Genomic DNA, 10,589 nt, shown 5'->3' on the forward strand with positions numbered 1-10,589 from the left:
ATTTGAAGCCGATATCGGGAACCTCTTGGAACCCTCCGTGACCCTGCTTTATAAATACACCAAATCAGCTAGTCTGAAGAAAATCATTTTTTTGTCACCAACCGAATCTACTATACTCCGGAGAAGATCTCGAAATTCGCCCCCAACCCTGAACCAAGGTGTCCCAGGTGCTTGCTCCCTAAAGCCAATGACATACATATCTTTTTTGATTGTCCCAAATTAGGATCATACTGGGAAGGGGTGTGCAGATATTTATGTATGTCCTTTGGAATTGACATTCTGTTGAACGGCTCTCTGATTTTCTTTGCTAATGATCAGGTGTCCACTGCTAGTATGGCTCAATCCGATAGAGGGCTGTTACTATGTCTGATTTTGTTGGCCCGAAGGGAGATCTGTCTAAGATGGAAGGACCCCCTTCCTCCGAAAATCGAGGACTGGTTAAAATCCGCACTTGCTATGGCCCGATTAGAATCTTTGAGCACCAGCTCTGGCCCCCCTACATTGTGGGCACCCTTTATACGTATGGGTCAGGAATTGAGACTCTGCTGATCCCCTGTTGCCGATGTTAAGGGTCAATAAAAACCATGGTCCTATGATTAACACCTAAATCCCGGACGATATAAAGGGATTGGTTGGATAACCTAAACAAGTGCAGGTGGTCGGAGGGTGCCCCATCATTAAACCGACCAGTTATGCCCTGCAAACAGTTTATAGGTGAGATGAGGACAAAAAAAAAACAAAAAAAAAAAAAAACAAAAAAAAAAAAAAGAAATGTACCCAGCTCTGACAGTGGAACAGCTTACACTTGATCTGAGAGATTCTGTGTCACACGAGGTGTGGGACTTCACCGGAGAAGAGATTGGGTTGATCAAAGGTGTAGAGCCAGTGAAGATTCAGGTCAAGCAGAATGTAGAATTCCCTAGGACGCCTCAGTACAACTTGTCACCCGAGACTATTGCAGGTATCAAACCTGTAATCGAGTCTATGATCAAGCAGGGAATTCTGAAAGAGATCATGGGTAGCCCATGTAAATCACCTATCATGGGACTACAGAAACCGAGTGGGAAATTCAGGATCGTGCAGGACCATCGAAAGGTCAACACGATAGTTGTTCCATGTTGCCCAGTGGTACCGAATCCATCTGTGATACTGTTTCAGATTCCATGTGAAGCTGAGTGGTTTACGGTGATTGATCTGTGTCAAGCATTCTTCTCGATTCCGCTCCATGAGGAAAGCCAATTTCTTTTTGCTTTCCGGCTGGAAGATCATGTGTTAACATGGTGTCGTATCCCTCAAGGATATACAGAGAGTCCATCGATCTTTAATCAGATCTTAAAGAAGAATCTTGAGAGTCTTGTGTTGCCGCAGAACTCAGTTCTTGTGCAATACATTGACGACTTGCTTATAGCGTCAGAAACGGAAGACGCTTGCAGGATCGATACTATCGCTCTACTGAATCATTTGGCTGAGAATGGACACAAGGTGTCCCCAAACAAATTGCAGTACTGTCTGAGTGAGGTGCAGTATTTGGGTCACAGAATTAAGAAGGGCAAGAGGAAGGTGTCGCCAGATCGCAGTGAGGCAATTATGAACATGCCCGTGCCTACCACTCAGAGAGAGGTCAGAATGTTCCTGGGGATGGTTGGCTACTGTCGACAATGGATTCCCAACTTCTCCTTTGAAGCGAAGCCTTTACAGCAGCTGACACACAAGGATGTGAGTGATCCGGTACCATGGGACAACGACTGTTTGATGTCATTCTTGAAGTTGAGAGAGGCCATGTGTCGCGCTCCAGCTTTGGGAATGCCTGATTACAACAAGGCTTTCTCGTTGTTCTGTTGCGAGAGAGAAGGTTGTCCATTGTCAGTTTTGACTCAGAATCATGGAGGTGCTCATAGACCAGTTGCCTACTTTTCTGCTACTTTAGATCCAGTAGCTTCTGCGTTGCTCGGATGTCTCAAATCCGTTGCTGCAACAGGTGTCAGCATTGAAAGGTGTGAGAGTATTGTCATGGGACATCCACTTACAGTTTATGTGCCACATTCTGTTGAGTTGTTGATGACGAGGACCAAAACACAACACCTCACGAACAACAGGTTAACACACTATGAGCAAGTTATACTTGGGGCAGAAAATGTGACTTTGACTTTGAAGAGGTGTTCTGTTTTGAATCCTGCGACATTGATGCCTATTCCAAATGCAGATGAAGATTGTGAAGACCATGATTGTCTTGATGTGACTGAACTATGCAACAAACCGAGACCAGACATTGTTGATGAACCACTCTCTGACCCTGATGAAATTTTCTTTGTGGATGATTCATGCTTAATTGACAATGTGGGTCGACTGAGAGCAGCGTTTGCTGTATGTACCATCACTGGAGTGGGTGAAGCTGCTTGTCTAGAAGGAGTACACTCCGCACAGGTAGCTGAAATCATTGCTTTGACCCGTGCCTGTTTGGCTGCTGATCAGATTCGGATAACGATCTACACTGACAGTCAGTACGGGTTTGGTGTGGTTTATGACTTCGGGCAGTTATGGTCACAGAGAGGTTTCATGACATCTTCAGGTTTGCCCATCAGAAATGGGGAATATGTAACAGTTGTTGGAAGCATTACGGTGTTCTAAGGAAATTGCAGTTGTCAAACATTCTGCTCATGGGAAAGGAACTGATTTTGTTTCGTTGGGTAATAACTATGCGGATGAAGTTGTCCGTTTCTGTGCAGAACAGGGATGTATATTTACAGGAGGTTCCACTGGAGAGGGCCAAGAAAGAACCGAGCTCATCATGATGTTAGCCATGGCAGACACTTGGGAGGAACTAAAACGATTGCAGGATGAGTTTTCCGACCAAGAACGAGATGTCTGGATAAGATCGGGATGTGAGAAAGGAGATGTGGACATGTGGGTCTCAAGTGATGGTCGAGCTGTGTTACCGGAAAGTTTGTTAAGCCCATTCCCAATGTTGATACATGGTGCAGTACATCTTGGCAGAGATGCGATGGTGGGAGTGTTTAGACAGACATGGTACAATCCGAAGTTGTGTGCGGTTGCTGAAGCTGTATGTCAGAGGTGTGTTACGTGCCAACAGATGAATGCAGGAAATAAGACTGCCATTACTTTGAGTCACATTGGGAAGTCAGTAGGGCCTTTCAATAGGATGCAGTTGGATTTCATTGATATGCCAAAATGTAATGGGTTGAGGTACATTCTAGTTGTGGTATATATTTTCTCAAGATGGGTGGAGGCTTACCCAACACATAGATGTGACACATTCACTGTCGCTAAGCTATTGTTAAGGGAGCTTATCCCGAGGTTCGGGTCCCCGACCTCTTTGGAATCAGATAGAGGGACACATTTCCACAGTGGAATCATGAAGTTACTCTGTGCTGCGTTGAATGTGGATCAGAGACTACATTGCAGTTACAGACCAGAGGCTTCTGGTATTGTGGAGCAGGTTAATGGAACTTGGAAAGCACAGATGGCAAAAGTGTGTACATCGACTTCCCTGAAATGGCCTGATACATTGCCCCTGGTCCTTATGAGTCTTCGCAGTGTCCCAGACAGGAGGACTGGGTTATCATCACATGAGATCCTGATGAGGAGGGCGATGCGACTGCCAGCAATACCTGCTACCGCTCTAATTAGCATCACTGATGACTTGGTTCTTAATTACTGCAAAGGACTGGCTGATGTGGTCCGTTCTGTGTCTCAGCAGGTGCAAGCAGCAACTGTTCCAGCCTCAAGTGACCTGTGCCACAACCTGTGTCCTGGTGCTTGTTCGTAAGCACGTGAGGAAAAGTTGCCTGGATGTTCGTTGGCGTGGCTTGTACCAGGTGATACAGGTCACAAACACGGTAGTGAAGTGCGGAGGGTTGTCGAACTGGGTGCATGCCTCCCATACCCGCAGAGTTCCAGTACCCTTGGAAGAAACAGGCCCTCTCGTGATTGAAAATCCAGCTGAGGTGGCAGGGCCATCTGAGAGGGCAAGTCAAGCTGTGAGGGTTGCTGACGCAGCTGGTTCTGCACTGGATCGAACTGAAGGGGTTGTGTCAATCAGAGCCCCGAATTTGACTTGGACGGAGAAAGTATTGCTGTGGGTGGAGTCAAATTCAGCCGTAGAAGGAAGTAGTGCACAGGGTACCCAGGGAGGGAGCAGAACTGCGACGAGAGCCGAAGAGGTTTGGCCCGTGAGCCAGAGGCGGCTGAACCTGAGGTTGGCTCCTGAAAGAGATCTTGCCCCAGTTTCTGAAACATCTGAATCCGAACAGAGTGACGAAGAACAAGCTCGGGGAGGCCTGAGGAGGTCCAGGAGAGCAAGAGTGCCGTGTAAGAGATTTGCCACCCCGGAGTGGACGTACGTTGTGACTGATGCCAGGAGTTCTGAGTTCGGGGAGGTTGAGGTTCGTGACTGTGGTCAACAAGATGCCGAATGTGAAAATAGACGTGGGGTTGGTAGTCCCAGGTCTCGAAATCGAAGGAGTGCTGACCCTAACGGTTCCGAATCCCCCACTTCTGAGTAAAGTCCGTGAACTGACACTGCAAAGATTGGTCTATCCATCGTTTGGATTTGAGGCACCAACCCATGAGGTGATCATTCTTCGTCTTGAACTTTTGCAACATGTTTTAGAGATTCTGGGAGCTGATCTTATTTTGGACTGAGATTGAACTTTGTTGTAAATAAAAGTCTATAAGAAGATAACCTAGACCCGAATGGAAAAAGAATAAACTTAGGAACTTTCCGGAGAGAAGACGAAAGAAGGCTAGGGAAGTCTTTTTGTGGACTGTGTAAATAAGGAACTTAAATTGTCTGGGGATTTCCAGCTTCTCGAAGTATTGTTCGAACTGGTTAGCAAACGACGTTTGGGGGAAAAAGAGACTCTTAATTGTTTGCTGCTGAAACCAAGAACTTTTGAGAACTTTGTGAGATCATGGATGCTGGAAATACTCATCGTAGATCCAAATTAGTAGTAGGTACACTTGTAGGTGGAGTGATAGTCTCTATAATCATCATAGTTGTCGCTTCATATATTGTTTCACATGAGCAAGAAGCGGAGGTACAGGGAACACCTACACCTACCACTTCTAGCCAAAAGGAGGTCACCAAAGAGCTTTACTAATCGAAGAGTGTCGTAGATTTCACATAGATTTGTCTAAAGGTGATTTTAAGCTTAATGCGTATGCAAGGCTGCTGTACGAGTACATGGATGCGATGGATGCGCAGGACTGTTATGTGTGCATGCAGTTACCTGCCTCAGTCGACGAGGGTATTAGATATCATCATTTTCCACTGACATATGGGATTTCATGTAGTCTGTTGCTCAGTATCTTTTATGAAAGAGGTCAGTTCAAGTATTTGTTTTCCAATTACGATGCAGTGCTTCCCGAAGTTCCCGCCTACAAGAATTTGAATAAGTATGACTATTTTAAGTCAGAGGACAGACTTCGGAAGTATTTTATACCGTCTTTGGAACTGGATACTGCTTATGCTCATCGGCATAATTTGACATGTTCACTATCGGATGTAGAGAAGAAATTTGTAGATCAGGTAGAGGATCGATATAGAAGACTAACACAAACATGAGATACAGGAGATAGTCCAGTAGATTGGACAGAAGAAGAAAGACCTCACAGAGCTAGGGGAAGTTATGGTCTTATAGCATTGGACAAGGAGCAGACAGGAAAATTGGGTGTGAGACGTTATCAGACCTACTATGAAAAGGTTCCGGTGGGTCAGAGTACGTGTGATCATATTTTCACCATGGAAGATTCTGCTAAGAAATTTTTGCAAGGCTCTGTGCAAGTGATTCCAACGGTTTATTATGTGTGTGGAAAGAATGCCTATGTCAGGTTGCCTGCAAATTGGTATGGTACGTGCTACTTGGGAATTATTTTTCCGAAGATTTACCATGCAGAGGATTTGGAGCTTTTGGAGGATGGACAGCATTCGAGTATGAAGAGAGCTGCGAGTGCAGGAGCAGTGATTGGAGATATTTTTGGAGCAATAATACCGAGTTTGGTTGTGGTTTTGAATGATGTGAAGATCAGACGATTGGCGACTGTGGTTGATGAGTTGTCAATGAATACGGCAAAGTCATTGATACTTGTGGATGGAGAGATGTTATCGATAAGGACGATGGTTTTGCAGAACCGCCTTGCTTTAGATGTATTATTAGCAAAAGAGGGCAGAGTCTGTAAATTATTTAAGGTCCAGGAATGTTGTACGTATATTCCAGATAACAGCAAGGATCTGGAAAGATATATAAGCAACATTACTATGATCCATCATGAGATAGAGGATCTGACTGAAGAGGGTGTGTGGGAAAACATTGGTAAAGGATTTGGTCGAGTGGGGAGTTGGTTTGCCAGCCTAGGGAAGGGGTTCCTTGGCTTTGTGCTAAAACCACTCATCATTGTTGTGGTTTGTGTGGTTTGTTTGTGGGGGTTCATCAGAGCATATAAGTGGAATAAAGGAAACCGAGTTGAGAGAGCTCTTAGAGCGAGTAAAATGCAAATGGCAGACTGCAGGACAGTCAATATCAGAATCTTAAGAATATGGAGTGACTCCAATGGGGGAGGATGGCAACAAGTACTGTTTAGGTCGGTTCTTTCTCCAAGGGAATTGTGAAATGGTGTGATGACACTAGTCATCAAAGGGGGAAACTGATAGAGCGCCATGTATAATCACCGTTAGTCCGCACCCACATACTCAGAGGAGCTATATTAACGTGTGCCTTAGAACTGTAATACTAAACCAGCATTTAGTAGGACGAATTAGAAATGTAATCATGTCACTTATGAAGAGCAATGTTGTAGTTATATTGAAAATGTATTTTAGTCAATGCATAATGATTGGTTTTCGTGTAATGTGATGCATTAGGTTTAAACGTGCACCATATTAAAGTTTGCACGTGTAGTTTGCTTATTCAGATATGAAGTGTAATCAAATCAATGCTTATATAGTAATTCTAGAAGAGTGTGTTTAAATTGTGTAAAGGCCTGATCGCATATACGTTAAGAGAAAGGCCTGTTCGTTTCTTATGTTAGCTAAATGTTGTAGGCCGAAAATGATTTCCCTTGGTAAGGCTTTGGGTTTCAGAGGCGTTAGAAAATCTCAGAGAAGTGGAAAGTTTCTCGTTCCCATGTTTCTGTTGCAGGTGCAAGGACACCTAGCTCGTTAGAGAAACCTTTGTTTTAGGAGTCAGGATGGCATGAGAAGCCAACACAGGCGTATACTGGAATGCAGGGATGATACCTTCGGCGGAGAAGGTGCCTGGGACCCAAGGACGAGTAAACCGTCGTTGGAAGGGAGACAAGTTTCACTGGAAAATCACTGGGAGAAGACCTGGCTGAAGAGGTGTGCTGGAGGGCATGTTTTACGTTTTTGGGATTTTGAATTAGGGACAGTGCCCTATGGGTTGAGCAATTGAGGTCTAGATGGGAAGCTAGAAGGAGCATCTTAGAACGAGCTCTGACAAGTGAGAGTACTTCTAAGGAAGTCTTCACTTCTGACACCTTCTCATCCTCTTGCCTGGGGAATGAAAATGGTAAATAGGGATGCCACCTTAGAGATAGAGTAGGGATAGATTAACTGATTTTCTTTTAGGTTAATGACTTCTAATATAGAGATTGGAGCTGTTATTGCTTGCCTAATGATTCTTGAATTGACTATCCTACTTATCCTGAGTCCGTTGAGACTCTTGCGTAGACTTTTCTTTGTATTAGTACCCATTTATTTTCTTAACCGCGTGCTGAGGTGCTTGTATGTGCAGTTATTTTTGGCTTTGTAATAAATCCCTAAGATTTGAGATTCGTAGTCAGTGGTCCTTTAGAGTTTAATTTCAATTCTCTTTGATTATGTGTTAATATTGGATTTCCTCTCCTCTACACTATTTAGCAGATAGAAAGATCCTGGCGACCTGAGAGGATTCTTGGTGATGGTAAGACAGATAAGAATCCGGCTTTATCAACAGCGGTCACAAAATGACATCCACTCATGTGTGCTGCACACCTCACAACCACTACTTCAGCAGGCAATTGTAACACATCTAAAATATAAATTACATAATTTCCATTTTGGATGTGTGAGCCAGAGAAAGTTATAAAACCCTTCTGCAACCATAACTGTCCACAATCATAGACTCTGCCAAAACTGTACTGGCCATCAGTGTTCATGATGACTCCTAAATTGTCAGAGACACAACATGAACTGGTAAGAGCAATCAGTTTGACTACCTGTGCATAAGTTACACCGTGCAAGCAAGAGGCTTTCACTACACCTTCTAAGGTGCAAACAGCGTGGACTGCTTTCAAAATCCCTTTTTCATCTCTTTGACAAGAGCCTAACACAAACCACATGTAATCAAGCTCTTCCAGAGGGCAGTCTTGAATAGTGCACATTCTGTAACATCTGGACGATCATGGTCAACCACGTCATCATTTTCATCATTAACAACCATAGGTAACAGTATGGCAGGATTGAGGCTGAGCACCTCCACAGAGTGATGCCGCTGCAGCGAGGAAAACCTGCTCATAACTTGTCAGTCTGCTATTGGTCATGTGTTGAGTTCGAGTACGGGTAAGGAAGATTTCAGCAGAATGTGGAACCATGACTGTAAGATGGTATCTCATTATGATTCCCTCACATTGATGACTGCTTACAGCACCTGCAGCCACCACCTTTAGGTAACCCCTCAATGCTACAGCTACTGAATAAAGACTGCAGAAAAATATGCAATAGGACTCTTGGAGTTACCATCGGTCTGAGTGAGTATAGTGAGAGAGCACCTATCCCTTTTGCTGCAGTATATAACAAAGTTCTTCTCATAGTCAGGCATTCCTAGAGTCGGGGCATAGCAGAGATTTTCTCTGAGCTCGAGGAAGGCTTTCAAGCATTTGTTTTCCCAATGTAGCGGATCAGACACATATTTGTATGCAAGCCTCTGCAGAGGCTTTGTCACTAGTGAAAAGGGTCGAATTCCCTGACGACAGTAGTCCACCATTCCCAGGAACATACTGACCTCTATGTATTGTGGGAGTGTTGCAGGTATTCTGCTCATGCACAGAACTATGCGCAGGAAACCAGGACCTCAGTGAATTGTGGTGTACCAAAAAACTCACCTCAGTACCCAGAACCCCTATCCGACCAGCATCAGTGTCCCATTCGTTATCCGTATTATCTCGGAGGTCTCAATGTAGAGACAACCCAGAACAAGGGACTTAGAGTATTCTCAGGAATGGTGGGAATCAGAAATACCTGTTCGCTATTATTCATATATCAATCCACAACAAATTGATCAGAGACACTGTAAAGTTTAAAAGGTTTATTTTATAAACTACGTGTCCTAAGATGCAGTACTTTGGGTAACATAAGCAGACAAATGATTATAATTGAAACCATCAGCATTGTTACAATACCATAGAAAATGAAAGGAGAAATCATAGTATAAATGACAGTGGAATACAGCCACCTTCCTTTCGCTAGTAAATTAATATTATTAGACTAGTAGAAGGTCTCTAGGCTTGAATAGGGAACCCCATACCGTAAAGATCAGCTTTATGTGGATCACATCACAAGATCAGTTTTGCTCTGCGCATGGAAATGTTCTTCTCCAGAATGTGTTTCAAACGCATGCAAACTGTAATATTAAAGGCTCTCGACATTCAGGTATTTGCAGCTGTGTGCATATTATGAGTAGAGAGTGGGCCGATCAAACTGGATTCAAAAACATACATTGTCTAGCGGCTCAGAGTGTTTTGCACATTATGTTCAGACCAAGGTCGCAGCGCACGTCTAGGGAGGTGAACAACAGACAGTTCTCATGTGAAGAAAAGGCAAGCAAGCAGTTCACAAATAATAACATGTCTCTGCAGTGTCGTGTGCAAAAGCAGCAAAAGTGGCAAGATGGTTTTCTAAAAGCTAACGCGCTTATGCTAACATAGCAATGTATGTATCTAAATCGCTACCTTCACTACACCCCCCCTTGATCGGACCACGAACAACTAGGGATACAAAAAGGAACGCAGAGTTCAAGTTCGACAGAGCAGAACCAAGTGCATGTATTGGAAATCCAAATAAAGAGCAGTAAAAGTTCGAAAAAAACGTTAAAAAAAACCAAAATGGAGGAGGAAAAAAAATGGGAAGTCAATACATCATGCAAAAGCTCAATGAGCCCAGATGTAGGAATACACACACAAAAAATGTGTGGTTTGTGCAAGGGAATCTGGAAGATAATGAATTTAATCCATAAACGTGTAAGCCCAGTACGTAGCAACAGCTTCCAAAAGGAAGTCATTGGAACGGGTTGCAAAAGTGTCCGCCATCCACTCTAACAAGGTAAATGAACATACATGTTCTTCGAACACTGGAGCCTCTAGCACGTTCAGAGGACAACTGGCGTGTTCTTCTAAATAACTTTGTGCCAAGAAGTCATACGCTGCCGTTCCGATGTCCCACTTCCCAAGGACTCCATGTGCCGCTCCACAGGCCATAATCCTAACACCAGAACAGTCCAACTCATGAGCCACTAATGGACTCATTAGTCAATCATAATCCGGGGCAGGAGACACCGAGTTTGACAAGCACAAAT

The sequence above is a fragment of the Triturus cristatus genome, chromosome 3_1 (genome assembly GCF_964204655.1).
Source record: "Triturus cristatus chromosome 3_1, aTriCri1.1, whole genome shotgun sequence".
Lineage (NCBI taxonomy): Eukaryota > Metazoa > Chordata > Amphibia > Caudata > Salamandridae > Triturus > Triturus cristatus.